The 16,157-nt window shown below is 43.9% G+C and overlaps 1 protein-coding gene across 1 annotated transcript in view; it reads left to right on the top strand.

The window, feature by feature from the left end:
- The first annotated feature begins 8,525 nt into the window (after positions 1-8,525).
- HAPLN1 (hyaluronan and proteoglycan link protein 1) overlaps positions 8,526-16,157 on the top strand; it is a 94,953-nt gene continuing 87,321 nt past the window's right edge. The window contains exon 1 of the mRNA XM_066602962.1: positions 8,526-8,933. The gene's annotated coding sequence lies outside the window, so the exon portion shown is untranslated. The remainder of the gene's footprint in view (positions 8,934-16,157) is intronic.

The following is a 16,157-nucleotide window of genomic DNA, read 5'->3' as shown; positions in this document are numbered from 1 at the left end:
CATGGGTGGGTGCCAGGAAGCCACCGGCGGTACATAGAAATATCCCATTACATTGCCCAACACAGCTGAGGTAGTAATGTCGTGCTTAATGCAGGGGGGCTTCGGCCCACACTGCATGCCCCCGTCAGACTGGGGTTCTTTACAAGTGGACACATGTAGGTTAAACTCCGTGTGCACCTACAGCATGGGTGGCTCCCTGGAACCCACCGGCGATACACAAAAATATCCCATTGCATTGCCCAACACAGCGGATGTAACATCAGCTGTAATGCAGGTGGGCTAAAAATTCATTTGATTACACTGTAGGCGAGGGCCCACAAAAATTGCTGTATCAACAGTACTAATGTACATCCAAAAAATTGGCCATGGCCAACCAAGAGGGCAGGGAAAAAACCCATTAATCGCTTTGGTTAATGTGGCTTAAGTGGTAACTAGGCCTGGAGGCAGCCCAGTTTAACGAAAAATTGGTTCAAGTTAAAGTTTCAACGCTTTTAAGAGCATTGAAACATATAAAAATTGTTTAGAAAAATTATATGAGTGAGCCTTGTGGCCCTAAGAAAAATTGCCCGTTCAGCGTGATTACGTGAGGTTTCAGGAGGAGGAGCAGGAGGAGGAGGAGGAATATTAGACACAGATTGATGAAGCAGAAATGTCCCCGTTTTGGATGGTGAGAGAGAACGTAGCTTCCATCCGCGGGTGCAGCCTACGTATTGCTTACGTATCGCTGCTGTCCGCTGGTGGAGAAGAGAAGTCTGGGGAAATCCAGGCTTTGTTCATCTTGATGAGTGTAAGCCTGTCGGCACTGTCGGTTGACAGGTGGGTACGCTTATCCGTGATGATTCCCCCAGCCGCACTAAACACACTCTCTGACAAGACGCTAGCCGCAGGACAAGCAAGCACCTCCAGGGCATACAGCGCGAGTTCAGGCCACGTGTCCAGCTTCGACACCCAGTAGTTGTAGGGGGCAGAGGCGTCACGGAGGACGGTCGTGCGATCGGCTACGTACTCCCTCACCATCCTTTTACAGTGCTCCCGCCAACTCAGCCTTGACTGGGGAGCGGTGACACAGTCTTGCTGGGGAGCCATAAAGCTGGCAAAGGCCTTGGATAATGTTCCCCTGCCAGCGCTGTACATGCTGCCTGATCTCTGCGCCTCCCCTGCTACCTGGCCCTCGGAACTGCGCCTTCTGCCACTAGCGCTGTCGGATGGGAAGTTTACCATCAGTTTGTCCACCAGCGCCCTGTGGTATAGCATCATTCTCGAACCCCTTTCCTCTTCGGGAATGAGAGTGCAAAGGCTCTCCTTATACCGTGGATCGAGCACTGTGTACACCCAGTAATCCGTAGTGGCCAGAATGCGTGTAACGCGAGGGTCACGAGAAAGGCATCCTAACATGAAGTCAGCCATGTGTGCCAGGGTACCTGTACGCAACACATGGCTGTCTTCACTAGGAAGATCACTTTCAGGATCCTCCTCCTCCTCCTCCTCAGGCCATACACGCTGAAAGGATGACAGCCCAGCAGCATCTGTACCCTCAGCAGTGGGCCAAGCTGTCTCTTCCCCCTCCTCCTCATCCTCCTCATGCTCCTCCTCCTCCTCCTCAACGCGCTGAGATATAGACAGGCGGGTGCTCTGACTATCCAGCGACATACTGTCTTCCCCCGGCTCTGTTTCCGAGCGCAAAGCGTCTGCCTTTATGCTTTGCAGGGAACTTCTCAAGATGCATAGCAGAGGAATGGTGACGCTAATGATTGCAGCATCGCCGCTCACCACCTGGGTAGACTCCTCAAATTTTCCAAGGACCTGGCAGATGGCTGCCAACCAGGGCCACTCTTCTGTAAATAATTGAGGAGGCTGACTCCCACTGCGCCGCGCAAGTTGGAGTTGGTATTCCACTATAGCTCTACGCTGCTCATAGAGTCTGGCCAACATGTGGAGCGTAGAGTTCCACTGTGTGGGCACGTCGCACAGCAGTCGGTGCACTGGCAGATTAAACCTATGTTGCAGTGTCCGCAGGGTGGCAGTGTGCGTGTGGGATTTGCGGAAATGTGCGCAGAGCTGGCGCACCTTTCCGAGCAGGTATGACAAGTGGGGGTAGCTTTTCAGAAAGCGCTGAACCACCAAATTAAAGACATGGGCCAGGCATGGCACGTGCGTGAGGCTGCCGAGCTGCAGAGCCGCCACCAGGTTACGGCCGTTGTCACACATGACCATGCCCGGTTGGAGGCTCAGCGGCGCAAGCCAGTGGTCGGTCTGCTCTGTCAGACCCTGCAGCAGTTCGTGGGCCGTGTGCCTCTTCTCTCCTAAGCTGAGTAGTTTCAGCACGGCCTGCTGACGCTTGCCCACCGCTGTGCTGCCACGCCGCGTGACACCGACTGCTGGCGACGTGCTGCTGACACATCTTGATTGCGAGACAGAGGTTGCGTTGGAGGAGGAGGAGGAGGAAGGTGCTTTAGTGGAGGAAGCATACACCGCCGCAGATACCACCACCGAGCTGTGGCCCGCAATTCTGGGGGTGGGTAGGACGTGAGCGGTCCCAGGCTCTGACTCTGTCCCAGCCTCCACTAAATTCACCCAATGTGCCGTCAGGGAGATATAGTGGCCCTGCCCGCCTGTGCTTGTCCACGTGTCCGTTGTTAAGTGGACCTTGGCAGTAACCGCATTGGTGAGGGCGCGTACAATGTTGCGGGAGACGTGGTCGTGCAGGGCTGGGACGGCACATCGGGAAAAGTAGTGGCGACTGGGAACCGAGTAGCGCGGGGCCGCCGCCGCCATCATGCTTTTGAAAGCCTCCGTTTCCACAAGCCTATACGGCAGCATCTGTAGGCTGATCAATTTTGCAATGTGCACGTTTAACGCTTGAGCGTGCGGGTGCGTGGCGTCGTACTTGCGCTTGCGCTCAAACTGTGGCACTAGCGACGTCTGGACGCTGCGCTGAGAGCCATTGCTGGATGGGGCCGAGGACAGCGGAGGTGATGGTGTGGGTGCAAGCCAGGAGACGGTAGTGCCTGTGTCCTCAGAGGGGGGTTGGATCTCAGTGGCAGGTTGGGGCACAGGGGGAGAGGCAGTGGTGCAAACCGGAGGCGGTGAACGGGCATCGTCCCACCTTGTGGGGTGCTTGGCCATCATATGCCTGCGCATGCTGTTGGTGGTGCCTCCCCAGCTGATCTTGGCGCGACAAAGGTTGCACACCACTGTTCGTCGGTCGTCAGGCATCTCTGTGAAAAACTGCCACACCGTAGAGCACCTTGACCTGTGCAGGGTGGCATGGCGCGAGGGGGCGCTTTGGGAAACAGTTGGTGGATTATTCGGTCTGGCCCTGCCTCTACCCCTGGCCACCGCACTGGCTCGGCCTGTGCCCACACCCTCACTTGGCCCTCCGCGTCCTCGGCCGCGTCCACATCCTCTAGGCCTACCCCTACCCCTCAGCATGCTGTATTACCAGTGATTTGATTTCCCAGGCAGGAAAGAAATTGGCGCAAGGCTGCACTCAACCGTAGCTGGTTGCGTCTGATTTTTTTACGTTCTCCACGCAGCACACACGTACCCAGAGCCCTTAGGACTGACACAGGCAGGCCAAATATAATTAATTCGCTTTTTTGCAAAGGGAGGGCCCCACTGCGGATATTCAATGAACAATACGTTTAATAACTGTGGTGTGGCCCTGAAAAAGTGTCACACAACTTTAGTGTAGCAGAGTTATTAACTCTGGCAGAGCAGGTATTTGCCAGTCAGGAAAGACAATGGCGCAAGCCTGCAGTAAACCGTAGCTGGTTGCGTTTGATTTTTGTACGTTCTCCACGCAGCACACACGTACACGGAGACCTTAGGACTGACACAGGCAGGCCAAATATAATTAATTCGCTTTTTTGCAAAGGGAGGGCCCCACTGCGGATATTCAATGAACAATACGTTTAATAACTGTGGTGTGGCCCTGAAAAAGTGTCACACAACTTTAGTGTAGCAGAGTTATTAACTCTGGCAGAGCAGGTATTTGCCAGTCAGGAAAGACAATGGCGCAAGCCTGCAGTAAACCGTAGCTGGTTGCGTTTGATTTTTGTACGTTCTCCACGCAGCACACACGTACACGGAGACCTTAGGACTGACACAGGCAGGCCAAATATAATTTTTTTGCAAATTTGCAAAGGGAGGGCCCCACTGCGGATATTCAATGAACAATAACTGTGTTGTGGCCCTGCCTACACAATTCTGTCCCTGTAGTATCAATGGAGGGTGCAATGCTCTGCACAGACGATTTTTTGAAAAAAAAAAAAATGCAACACTGCTAACAGCAGCCAGCACAGTACTGCACACGGTTAAATTTGGCCCTAGAAAGGACCGTTGAGGTTCTTGAAGGCTACACTCACTCCTAACACTCTCCCTGCCTAAGCACCACTTCTGTCCCTAATACCGGGTGCAATGCTCTGCACTGCCGATTTTGAGGAAAAAAAAATGTTTCCACTGCTAACAGCAGCCTGCACACACGTAGATGTGGCCCTAAGAAGGACCGTTGGGGTTCTTGAAGCCTACACTCACTACAAACACTCTCCCTACAGCAACTCCAATAGAACAGCACTTTCCCTCACTAACTCACACGGCATCTGAGCCGAGCCGCGGGAGGGGCCGACTTTTATACTCGGGTGACATCTGATCGCCCCAGCCACTCACTGCAGGGGGGTGGTATAGGGCTTGAACGTCACAGGGGGAAGTTGTAATGCCTTCCCTGTCTTTCAATTGGCCAGAAAAGCGCGCTAACGTCTCAGAGAGGAAACTGAAAGTAACCGGAACATCGCGTGGTACTCGTTACGAGTAACGAGCATCCCGAACACCGTAATATTCGCACGAATATCAAGCTCGGACGAGTACGTTCGCTAATCTCTAATACTTAACATTGCCCTTTTCTTTGTGCTTCTTCAAAAGAGCTTGAAGAGCACATCTTAAAACCCCAGTCTACCTTGAAATCTTTGCTAGGAAGAGACCTTGCTGATGCAGTGGAACTACCTTGTGTCTTGGTTTGGCCATGATGTATGACCTGTGACATGAAACTGTCTTCCAAAACATCACTTTTGGAGCAGAGTTTAACAATCCCAAGACAAGAGTCTTGGGCAGGTAGCCCACTGGATTTCATCTATGAGGTGCAGGGCAGCCCGCTTGATTGAAACATTGTGTCATTAATAGGTTGTAAGCCTGCATGGTGCACTATACGTACTATGTGGCCTGAAACCCTGTATATGCCTTGTTTTTGTGCAAAAATAGTACTAAACAACCCCCTCCCTCCTGAATATAAGGAAGGTGCGTGAGTGGTTGTTCATCAGTACCTTCACCTGTGCAATGCTCCTCCATTTAGCAGTTTGGCTGTCAGCATGTTGAGGAATGCGATGCTTCTGCGTGTCCTCTTGTATCACTATATCAGTAAGTATATGGCAGCTTTGTGTCATTTTTTTTCTTTTTGTCTGTTTACATTTTCCTTTTCTGTGATTTTGACATATGAAAAGAATGATCATTATCTCCCCTGTAATATGGTTGGTTAATCATACACCAGTCTATACATTTACAAAATCCCTGACTTTGCGCACATGTACTTAGAAGTACAGGCAGAGAGCGGTCACACCAAATATTGATTTGATTCAGATCTCTCTTTTGCTCATTCATTTTACATTTTGTTGAACTATTAACATTTCTATTCTTGAAAGCATTCTTACTTTGCAGCATTTGCTCCACACCTGCCTAAGACTTTTGCACAGTGCTGTGTGTGTGTATATATATATATATATATATATATATATATATATATATATATATAATGTATGTTCTCTATCCCACTTTCTCTATACATTATATATATATATATATAGCTTTTCAGCATGAACAAACTATAGCGACTAGAAGCTATGTATGTGAATATGAATATGGATTGCTTATTTTCCACAATCAGGTGGCTATTTTTGATATGTGCTTTTGGGGCCATTTTTCACTCTCTTCATCTCAGTCTTGTAGGCACAGTCACTCCAAAGGTTTAGCTCAGGGAAAAAGAATGATAGTCATCACAAGACCCCTTTGTTAGGATATGAAATCACGTAATGCCAAGTACGTTAAGGAAGGAAGAGGCACGGCGTAGTTTCCAAACTGCATTTGCTGTGTGGTAGGACTTGTAATCGCCTGTGTTTACATGATTAGCTAGAACAATAGCGCCATCTACAGTTTCTGCCTGAGCAACTCAGTTCATCACCTTTTGCTAGTTTAATAAAACTTACTGAAAAACTCTCTGGATGCCTGGCAATGTAAGCTAAGTACATAAATTATACACATGGCAGTGTGGCTAGTTGTCTCATCATGCATAGTGCAATATATGAAGACAAGGGAGTTGTTCTCTATGTACTTTAGCAAATTGCTTAAGTAGTAGTTTCTCCGTTATAATGTTAATCTCAGATTCACCCCTTTTATTTGCAGGTCGGATCCCAAACTACTAACCCACTAGCCTCACAGATGCTAATTCCTTTAATCTTCCTCAAGGGTTTACAGCTGTATAATCTGCCATCTATTATGTCTGCCTGTTGATGAAAGTTGAGTATCAACTACAGAAATGGTAGCAATTTTCATAATAACATCATATGAAGAAATAGCTATATGAGCACTTATCGAATATCTATAGCAGTGCAGCTGCAAAGCTGTGAGCCATTCTATAAAGTATAGTCTACCATATGCACAGATAATTTCCTATATTTAATTTTTTGGAAGCTTCTACTTATCATAAGTACACATGAAATTCTTAGTTCTGTAGTGAACAAAACAATGCATACAGATTTACGTAACTTTATATGTTGACTATACAGTTGTAGCAAACTTTAAATTGACACTTAACAAAAACCATTGAAAACGTTGTTTTAAAGTTTGCTGCAACTGTATATTAAGGTGAAGATAGCTACATCTGTACAACCTTGTATGTCAGATGCTAATGAAATCTACTTTAATGTATTCAGAAATTCCACAAATACATTTTCAAACCCACTCTACAAGATGAAAGTTTTGGAAATATACATGTTGGACTGTGATGAAATCCGAATTCCTCTTTGCCCCCCTGCATAGATGCACGCAATGGTTTTTAAGACTTCCATTGCACAAGGATGAGTGACAACTGTGGATGTCCTATAGAAACTTTATGAGCTATACAAATGGTATGTTTCTACCTAAACTATGTCATAGCTTTCTCCTAGCCAATCTATTGCACACTGATGAGGGCAAAAAAAACCAAAACAGTCTTTTTGGTTCTCTTTTCCTTCTGGGGAAGACTTGGACTTTGGCTTATATTCCCAGTCATTGTTACAAGGCTTATTAAAAGGTTTGACATTGGCTTGCAGGAATGCTGCTTTCCCATAGGTGGCACTAGAGAGAAATGGTTCCTTCTTGTCATTTGCATGAATTTTCCAGAGGTGCATGGATGGTCTTAAAAGTCTCCTCATAGCTACTGGGTTTTATGGAGCAACCATACCCATCCTGACCCATATCAAGAAAAGTGAAATAGCATCTCCTGCCCAAACGGAGATGGGAAAGTGCAGTGATAAGTTGTATATCAGCAGAAATGCAGACCTTCCCTTAACCGACATCTACCAGTGGCATAGTTCTCACCTAATCTAGATGCTGTACCCCTAGTTACACCCTATGAGTTGTTGCTAAAAGCTTCTTTATGGACTGAGAAGGAAGCAGCATAAAAAATGAAATACCTGCAGTGCTATATATGTGACATCAGAAGGTTAAGGTTCACATATATGGAATCTGCATAGGATATTCGCAGTGTGATACAATGCACATGTATGAGGCTTTAAAGATTGTAGTGCAGATTTACATGGTAGTGACTATAAGGAATAATGATGATAATTACAACCCCACCTTAGAAATTGCTATTTATGCAATTACATTCCCGAAGAACAAGTTATCTAAAAAGGATTCTGCATTAATGTTGGATAGAGCCATCCTCTGTCCCATAAGAATGTGCAACTTCAACATTCAAAAAAAAATCAGCAAGTAATAAAATGTATATAAGCACCTCTCCTAATTCTTCACACTAGTTCAGTATGTTTCAGGGCATATTTTTCCAACCACTGCCCGCCCTTTCCTATTTTCTTTTTTAAGGCTGCTCCCATTTCTTGCCATTTCTTCTCACTTTCCACCTCCTTCTGGCTGAAGGTGAGGTATACAGACTCCACTTCATCAAAAGTTGCTCTGTTATTGAAATATGAAGCTATTTCCTATCCAAGAACACGCTTTTCCTGAAAGCAGTCATCAATGGCCCCAATATGCTCAGTGGCTGGATAATACCAGCTTGTTCTGAGGGTTGAGCTGGTAAGGCTGTTCCTTCTGCATGTCCTTGCCTTGCTCCTTCATCATGCTCTTCAGTCCCCTTCTCTTTCCATCTGCTTCTAATTTTGGCAAGTGCTGTATATATATGCCCAACCCCACCCACTACGGTGTCACCCTAACCCTGAGCATGCTATATATACTGTACAGTATACAACAAGGTGACTGACTGTTCTGCAAATAAGTACCAGGTCTACAATAGGAATGATATCCTTAGGACATTTACTCCTCTTTGCTGTATGGGTGATCTGACTTGTCCTATACATGTCTGGGATCCCACAGAGGTGTATAAAGAAGCTCTGTAAGTTTGGGCAGGAGGTGGTGGAGTAGGTGGGTGTGTTGCATACAGAAGCCACCCTGTTGTTGCTGCTGTCTTCAGCACCATACAGTAAGGCTGGGAGAGCAGCACACACTGAATGCTGGGCTGTAATTAACCCATCTTGGAGGCGTACTTTCTTATGACGTATTGCTTTCCCTTGCTGCTGGATGAGACGCTGGCTCTGGTGCCCAGGATCAGGACCTCTGCCATCCACAGAGCCACAAAGCAACAGTCAGGACTCAGAAGCAAAGTTTACAAGGTGAGCAACTCAATAACATATGCACAGCAGCTTATTCCACAGAAGTTGAAAAGTTTTTACAAACTTTGACTTTTTCTTAACTTCTTAAAACTATTAAATATTACACTAAGGTGTTCTTAGTGCCAGGCTCAGTTCTTCCAGGGGACAAGTGACTATGACATACCTGCAGCATTGGTGTAATGTCAGGTGTACTGGATATGTGGAAGAGTATTGAATGTCTCTGGTCAGGGATCCTGGCTATTAATACTTGCTCTCAGCATTTGGAGTTTACCTGTTGCATAGGTTTGAACCACAATACTGGGTGCAGATGTAGCAGAGGGGATTTTGTCATTTAACCTTTTATGATTGCATAACTAGTGCATGATGATCTAGTAGATAGTACAGTTACTTTCTCTGAAGTTTCTATAACCACAGAAAACATATCATTGTGATATTACAGTGTGCTCTATGGATTCACAAACTTAGCTCTGCTGCATCTACATATAAAAGTAGTGATGGATGTCATACTGACTCATTAAATGATTACTGTCACAATGTAAAAGTTGGTTACATGTTACTGTGGTGCTTACCATACATACAGTGATGTTTTCTAAATGTGAAACCCTACAGATGTAGAAATTGTTATTTAAGGCACGGGGCTATAATACCAATGTAACAAATCTTAACTTGACACTTAATACATTAAATGCATAGTGCTAGCAAAATGTGAAATAACGTTTTCAATGGCTTTTGCTGACACATGATATGTTGAGTGTCAAGTTAACATTTGCTACATATGTACTTGTGCATTTTCTACTCAAGGAACATAGCTTCGCATATACAATTGCAGTCCTAAATTAAATCAGATAAAATGTGATATAGTAGTTTAATGTTTGTGTTAAATGGCAAACTAACAGTGGCGGTGCAACATCATTTACATATACATATGCAGTACTGTGCAGAAGTTTTAGGCATGGATGGAAAAATGCTGCAAAGTAAGAATATGCCTTCAAAAATAGAAGTCTTAATAGTTTTATTTTTTTCAATTATCAAAATGCAAAGTGAATGAACAAAAGATAAATGTAAATCAATATTTGGTGTGACCGCCCTTGTCTTCAAAACAACATTAATTCTTCTAGGTACACTTGCACATAGCTTTTGAAGGAACTCGGTAGGGTGGTTGTTCCAAACATCTTGGAGAACTAAGCACAGATCTCCTATAGAGTAGGCTTACTCAGATCCCTCTGTCTCTTCATATACTCCCAAACAGACTAGATGATGATGAGATCAGGGCTCTGTGGGGCCATATCATCACTTCCAGGACTCCATGTTCTTCTTTACATTGAAGATAGTGGTTAATGACATTGGCTGGATGTTTGGGGTTGTTGTCTTTCTGCAGAATACATTTGGAGTCAATCAGATGGCCTCTGTTTTTGAAAAATATTCTTACTTTGCAGCATTTTTCTCAACTTTCCTAAAACTTTATAGTCCCATATATGTACTATACAACACACACTTATACTTCTCATATATGTATATATTACTGGTGGGCAGTGATAAGTCTCTGAAATATAGTAGCTATACTTGCATTCCCATATAGAACCCCAAATAGCCCAATTGGATATCACATGTGCCAATGGAAAATCCCACTGTATCTGTTACAGGTACATCTTACAAACTCATCCTTGCTTCATATACTCATGTGTAATATATATATATACATATATTCTGTACTGTGTAATAACTAGAAATAATCTATTTGCCAACTTCAATTTTCCTACATTGCAATTTGATTTGTGACCCTCCACCAACTACTAGAGGTGGACAAATAGTTCCTGCAACTGTTATGCGATTCGTCATCTTAAGAACATGCAAATCGATACACTTATATAGTAACTTTTTGGACTCTTTAATATAGACCTAATGCTAGATCTGCTTGTATTACGGTCTAACACTACAGTATGCTGCTTGTACCCAGTGCAGGAGAATTCATTAGATGAAGCTGTGGCTCTCAGAAGAATTCTCATCTCCTAGGACTTTACTTTATAACCTTGTACCTTCAGGCTCAGTATATTTAATAGAATAGGTCAGTTTGAGGAAAAATTGGAGCTATAAAAATACATCTAGCTATCCTTCGATAAAAGAGGAATGCGAAACGCATTGTTAAATGGGAGAATAAAATATTTATAAGCCTAACACGAGGAAGTGTTCAACCCCAAAGCATTGTATTTCCTCAATAAATAATTGCTCATAGACCTGCCACGCCACTGTTTGCTCTGCTTGGACCCGCTACACAATGTTTGTGAGTGTGAGACGTCTCAGATTTGGTTTTGATAGTAGAAATGTGCATTCCTGTCGCTAGAAAAATACACAGCGTGGCCAATACATATGGGAATTTTCAGAGGAAAGTGTGTCTGTACCAGATCCAATGTGATGTCATAAAGTCAAACAGACCTTTGAGTGTAATCTTGGCACAAGAAAGTAGAACTTTGAAAGCAAATGCAATAATGCATCAGAAGTGCGTAGGAGAATATTGATCCAATGTGACATAAAACGCCAGTATTTATTTTCTAGGTAACATTAAATTTCCAGATAATTGAAACCATAATGCACTTAATGTACAGCATGAAGTGTGTTGTAAAACAATACGCTGTAATGCACATTTTACGATGTGTCAATTGCGCAAAAAAAACCACATTGTTCCTTGTTGTTGTTGTTGAGAATGCAGTATTGCGGAAACAACATGTTCAATGAGAGTTTTGATTCTGAAATGATTTGAGTAGAACTTTCATTACCATCTGTTATAAAGATAAAATCTACACTACAGCGCAGTATAACAGTATTGCATTCACAGTTACCATAGAGAATTGTGAAGATTGAAGATTCTAACATTCATAACAGCATTAATAAATTGCATCTATCTGCCTATCTGTTCCATATCCAGCTGTCTGACTATTTAGTTATCTTTCTATGGCAGATTGCTGCTGTATGTTTTAGGGACCATTCAAACGGGACGGAATAGGCCACACAATTCACAACGAGTCGCGGTAAATTCCGCACCAAAATCTGCAGCTGTGGATTTGGTTGTATTGTAATGTTGTCTTGATGTACTGACTAATTCAGCTTTCTTTTTAACTATGTTGTTTATCTATCTAGATTGAGTTTGCATGAATACCGGACAGATTGGTAGATAGATACATATGTACAATAAATAACTAGGCATTGGAAGGGTATGAAACAGATCAAATAGATAGATAATTGTTTTGGAATGTAAACCACCTGACTGCTGCAGCCAATCAGAGGTCACAGTGGTCAGACGCCATTCTCCTGGCATATCCACCTAGATACAGGGAGCCATGATGCCAAGAGACTGCTGTGGCCTGTGATTGGCTGCAGTATTCAGGTGATTTCCATTCTAAAACAAAGACCAGGCAAACCATGGGGCACCAAGACAATCCCTTTAAATTACTCAGTCGAGACAGACTCTTGTTAAAGGGGTTGTACCAGGATCACAAATTATTCCCCGTCTACTGGGTAGGGGATAATTGCTGATCGTTGAGAATCTCACTTTCGAGAATGGGGATCCTGTGTCCCCTTTGCCTGTCACTGTGGGTGTCGCTTCTCTCCACAGTGTTGACAGAATAAATGGAATTCTGGTTGATCATGCGTGGTTGAGCATGCGTGGTTTCAATGGAGTTGACGGAAATACCCAAGCACTTGCTACTCAGCTATCTCAGCAGTCCAATTGAAAGTGAATGCAGTGTCATCATACTTACACGACCAGTGCGCCATTCAGTTTTCTCCTAACTTGGGGAGTACAGTAAGTCTGCAGTGAGGAGGAAAGGGGACACAGACCCATGTTCTCAGGATTGGTGGCGGTCTTAGCAGTGAAACCCCCAATGATCAGCAAGCCATACTCTATCCTATCCCCTTTAATGAGTTTTGAGCTGATGGACCCCATCCATTGACTACAGAAGAGTTGCGTTATTCCTGGTTCTGGTGGACCACGGTGTCCATCTATAATTACCTAGTAACTTCCAGGCAAAGACAGCTCCGAACCAGGTTGTTTCCAACCGATCCACCATCTGAAAAGGATTAAAGTCCCTTAATGCACTATAGCAGTTCACCGCCATACTTGTCAGCTGTGAATACTATTCTGTGCCTCGGATACTTTCACCTGTACATACTTAACTTCTTTACTAAATGAATATTAGTATGTTATTCACTGTTCTAGAACTATACATAGGTGTAATTTAATAGAAGTCAAATGATGACCGCCAAACAATTGCTATGCATGGTTCATATATTTGAGTCTAAGAAATAGCGATCCGAGCCCATTCCCTGTAATCATATTAGTGATAGATCCTTTTCATTTGCAGTAAATCTTACTTCATTACATTTCAATCACATAAGTCGTCCATTCAAATCCATTGTTTGACATATGTTTCCTTTAGACGAGAGTTATAAAAGACACATAGCTAATAGCGAGTGTATATTGATGATTCAAGGAGATGATATATGCACCATATATAATAGGTCTAAAGGATTTCAGACAGCCTGGAAATGTGTCCTTTATGGTACGGGGTCAGGGTTACTCACACATAACCGCTATGTAAAATGAAATGCTATGTATAGATTACAGTGAACTTCTGTTATCCCGCAGAAATTATTAGACATTCCGGCTCCACAGTTCGTTACTGTAACGTACGGCCTCATTTGAAAAGGTAGCTTGTAATTTGTAGGCAACAAAATGTTCTTTGGGATGAAAAAAAGGCTAAATGTACTTAAGGCTTCAATCGGTGGCGTTAAAGGAGGATTGGAGGAAACAGCTGGCTAAACAAATATTAGGTGTAGAGTGGATACAACGGCATAAATTAATAATGCGGCTCTTTATTTACCATATGAATGGTAGGTTTGTGCGGGTAGGCTGGGATAAATATGGTTACTGTGTGCCACCTAGTGGTTACTGCCATGAAGCTGTCTGTTTGGCCTTCAAACAAACCACATCTGTGACAGATTTAAGTGAACTTCATCCTATTTCAGTATGAACAAGCCGTTTTTTATAAGGTAATGTTTAAATAGAGGCTTGGTCCATGTAAGAAATTGTAAAATTCAGAAATACCAACCAGTAACATTCCTGGTGCTTTACTCACTTCTATAAAGCGTGACTTGAGTGAGTCACAAAGACGAAAATACGCTGAGTTTATAATAGCTTAATAGCCAGCGTAACTTTTTCTAAAAGGCTGAATAAACAGAATAGGACGCAATGTTTTAACTTGACGGTGATATATGGCCATGCTTGTTTAAAAGAAATAAAGGTTGGTTTATGGAGTCCCTCAATGCAAAAGTTAGGCAAGCTTAGTCTAGACCGGTGATGTCCCATCTAGATCTCCAGCTGCTGCGAAAGTCTCAGTTGCAGAAGGATAGTAATTGTAGTTTCTCGTAAAGTGATGCAAGTGCTTCTGGGAACTGTAGTTTCCTAGTTAGAAATGTTGGTCATGTGACTGAGCAGAAGGACCGCTCTGGCCGCTCAGTAAAGAAACCAATTGGAGTAATAGACTATAAATACATATGGTACAAAAAGTAGAAGTTGGTTAATGGAGTCCTTCAATGCCAAAGCAGGCAAACATAGGGACCTTTTACATACAGCGATTTATCTTTTGCGCGAGTGAATGATTACAAAGTTCACTCGTTTGCTTAAGCAGCCTGGTAAATGGTTCACTCGTAAATCATTTACGTAAGCTTCCTGTAGTTTTCCGTAAGCTCGAGAGCCATAGGTTGGCGATGACTAGTATAGATCATGCGAAACTACCACTTTTATAGGGCTTTGACAGCTTCCTTGGTACTATATATGCAAACTTGGCAGCTCAGCCATAGAATCAAATGCTGCAAGTGTGTTGTAAACCAACTAAAAGTAATATTCCTAAGATCACATTGTGTGTTCTATATCTCAAATCATTATTTTTTGTAAATACACCCATTTTCGGTAAATGCACCAGTTCTGACTTCTCACCCAATAAATATTCCATCCCTACTCTGTGTTTATCTTTGGTTGCTTATGGACATGTCTTCCAATAGTTCTTCACTCGGTATGAGCATGCTCAGTGGTGATGAACAAACTATTGAAGTTTCGTAAGGCAAGTTTGCCATACACTTGAAAAAAAATTGGTTCAGTCTGAATTAGTTTGAACCAGAGGTTTGCCACTTAAAACTGATGTATAACACTGTCTAAGAACCATAAAAGTTCTGTATAGCACTCTCAGAGTGTTTTTCAGAACTTTATGACTCTAAGGCTGCCTTCACACAAGTGTTTTATCGCGGCTATTTTGCTCAAATGGGCATAAAATCGTCCGGCTGGAAAAGATAGCGCACATGGTACACATTCCAGCCGGCCGCTTTTACGCTGACTGGAAAAGATAGGTCTAAACCTATCTTTTGCCAGAATACACCAACTGCTCCCATAGACTCCTATGGGAGCTTATGAGAGCTGCCGGAAAAGGGAGATGCGAGGGAGTTTAGCAGCGCCTCTGCTAAACTCCCTCATCCTCTCCACGGGGGCGGGACGGGGCAGGAGATTAGCACACTAGATCTGCTAAACTCCCACCGCCTCCCTTTGCCGGCAAGGGGCAGAGAGGGGATAGGAGTTTTAACACACTAGCTCCCGCTCTGTCCCGCCCCCTTCCTTTGCCGGCAGCCGGCAAGGGGTGGAGAGGGGGAGAGATGGGAGTTTAGCAGAGCTAAAATCTCTCCCCCACCCAACGGTATTCAGGCCATCTGAATAGGCGTTAAAATAGGAGATGAAGCCGCGACTTGGTTGTGGCTGCCATTTGTTCATGCGATTTTCGGCCATGGTGCGGGCAGCCGAAAATTGCAGCGCCCGAGTGAAGGAGCCCTTAGACAGTGTTATACACCAGTCTTTAGGACTAGTGTTGAGCAAACTGAACTAGTAGAACCCTGTTTCAGGTAGAACTTTACTAAGTTCGGTTAAGGTTAATGCTAAACCAAATTTTTAGCACAGTTTGACCTGAAACAGGGTTCTACTAGTTTGTTTTCCTCAACTCTTAATGCTCAGTTCATTATACCTTCACTTCTCTACTGTATCTTTGCTCTCTTTTCCCTGAATTCAGTAAGCACAGCACCCCCTGCTCTGACCAAAGATTAACCATTTCATATGCAGAGCCATAATCCAATTGGTCTCATCAGGGCTATGAGAGATAAGATTTGCAGAGTCCCAACCCCCTCCCT

Source organism: Eleutherodactylus coqui, chromosome 5 (genome assembly GCF_035609145.1).
Source record: "Eleutherodactylus coqui strain aEleCoq1 chromosome 5, aEleCoq1.hap1, whole genome shotgun sequence".
In the NCBI taxonomy this organism is placed as follows: domain Eukaryota; kingdom Metazoa; phylum Chordata; class Amphibia; order Anura; family Eleutherodactylidae; genus Eleutherodactylus; species Eleutherodactylus coqui.
The sequence above is the reverse complement of the archived record's forward strand: the minus strand, read 5'-3'. Positions and strand labels throughout refer to the sequence as shown.